This window comes from Erpetoichthys calabaricus, chromosome 11 (assembly GCF_900747795.2).
Source record: "Erpetoichthys calabaricus chromosome 11, fErpCal1.3, whole genome shotgun sequence".
Lineage (NCBI taxonomy): Eukaryota > Metazoa > Chordata > Cladistia > Polypteriformes > Polypteridae > Erpetoichthys > Erpetoichthys calabaricus.
This window is the reverse complement of record NC_041404.2, coordinates 129358986-129361525: the sequence shown is the minus strand read 5'-3', so window position 1 is coordinate 129361525 and position 2540 is coordinate 129358986.

The following is a 2540-nucleotide window of genomic DNA, read 5'->3' as shown; positions in this document are numbered from 1 at the left end:
ACTCGCTGTTAGATATTTAATAACCAGAATGAAGTCAGGGCTGAATCCTATGGGGCTGAGAAACTGTATGTGTGTGTGTGTGTGTGTGTGTGTGTGTGTGTGTACGGGGGGTGAGATGGGGAGGGGGTTATTGTACAGATTGTCAGACGATTAAATATGAGATTGCTGTTTGTTATGCCTAACTTAAATTTTTAAAAGAAAAGGCACATATACAGACGCTACTAAAACCAAATTTGCGCATAATCACTTAACTTTATTTTCCCTTTGGATGCGACCCCGTAAATGCAGATATGCTCGTGAATTTAGAGGGCGTTATAAGAATAAAGTCTTTAAACTATTCTGTTTGGTTAAACATTCCACTCTTTCTGTTTACAGAGTTCTAATTCCTTTCTTCCTTTCAGTATTTCAGTATTAAGGTAAAAATATATTTCATACACTTTTTAAAATAGAATCGGACTTATACTATAATTGCAAATCAGTTCCCTTTAAGTTCAGTATGATTTATTTTTGCATGAAGATGACGATAACGCATTCACGGAGTTCCATGCAACTAGATGAACACTAGACTAAAGTTTGAAAAATCCTCTTAATCCTACTTTCGTTTAAAGAAATTCATAACTATAAAGATTAGACGAAGATGAAATGTATAAAGGGTAGCGTCAACTAAAGACTAACCAGTGTTTGATTCCTCCCAACACACCACCCCCATTTTAATATAGTTTACTTTTGAAATATGAATGACATGTAATGCTTCAGTATGCTGTCTTTGTCTATGAAATTCTATTTAAACGTTGTAAAGTTTGAGATAAGGCTGAGAGGCAGGGGGTGTCGGGCTGATGAGATTATTGATAGTTACTGAAGGTGTCCAAATAGGATTTACAAAACAGGCTCCTGTGCCTTTAATAGAATTTCAGATAATCTTTTATCACAACAAGACACCCATAGAATTATTTAAACAGATCGTTGCATACAGCAGCAGATTTCAGTTGTTCTCCTGCTTTAATAAAGGTCTGATACATACTGAATTCAAGTTATTTGTTTGCAGTAGAACTGATAACGGGGGGGGGGGGGGGGGGGGGGTCCTCATCCAGTTTATTAATTGTTAATTACAAAACCATAATAATAATAGTAATAATAATAATAATTTTAATAATAATAATAATGTTTTTTCTTAATTGTTCATTTGGTTATATTCTTCATAGTGTCTTTTTTTAAAAAATGTTGACAGAATTCAGATAGATAGATAGATAGATAGATAGATAGATAGATAGATAGATAGATAGAAACCTGGTACTTAAATACCAAGCGTATTTATTATTAAGTTAAAATTTCATAATTATCACAAGAAGAGATTAAGTACAATTTTTCGCTAACACAAGTTTATTTAAAAAACAAAACAAAAAAAAGCTCTGTATTCAAAATTCTTTAAAGTGTACAGCATGTTCATAGGACACATCAAGGGATGTAATCAAACCTATGAGACAGAACCCTTTTGCGCTTTAATCTATCAACAATTTACTTTTTAATACAGAAGGAACCCCCCTAATTTTTCTGCTTAGAATGCCCGTTACTATTACCAATACTAACGCAAAATATAAAGATGAGTCCAGATAGAAAAAGGCAAAATGACAAGAAATGCTGGATCAGTCCTTCACTAATCACCCGCCTTTTTGAATAAGTTTTTCACAGTTTATGATATTTTATTCTTTAAATACATTTCTTTCAGTTTTAGCATACCGTAGATCCAGTTTGCAATATTAGTAACTTTACATGGAAGAAGTATAAACAATCCGGATTAAGTAAACATCTCCACACAATGCAAACTTAATATTTTGACAGAAAATGCATTTGTGTGTTGTTTTCAAGAGTGTGTGATTTTGTAATGTATATTCTCTTCTAATTTAGAGAACATTAAAGAGTAATTTTTATAGAATGTATATTCTGTTCTAATTTTGAACACTTCCATAGCGTCATGAGAGGGTCTACCAGATTCTCCTCAAACGATTTACAAGCATTCTAACAACTGAAGTTAGATTACTTGGTCTTTCGTTTTCACGCTTTAAAAGGGACAGCACACCTCCACCTATATCCATCTTCAGAACTTTTTCCTTGTGAATTCGGGAGAAAGTGGAAAATTTAAAGATGACTTGTCTCAGCTGAATCAAGAACCAGTTTGTTGGGATGTTCTGTAGAACCACAAGTTGAAATAAAAACGAGGAGGTAAAAGACACGGAAACACGTTTTGGGGATTTTATTGTTGTTAATCAGATCTGCAGCAGGTTTTTTTTTTTTCTTAATGTTTCCGCTACTTCGGTGCTAGTTGAGGTAAGCGTTTGAAAACGTAGAAGTTCATCGCCTCAGGCTAATATCTCACGCGAATCTAAGAGTTTGAGATTTGCTAGGGACAGTTTATAGATAATTGAATATACTATAAATAATCCTAGTCTTATACAGTATTTCATTGCTTTTGCTGAAAAAAAAATCACTGCATTTACACACAGACATATTTTATATATATATATATATATATATATATATAT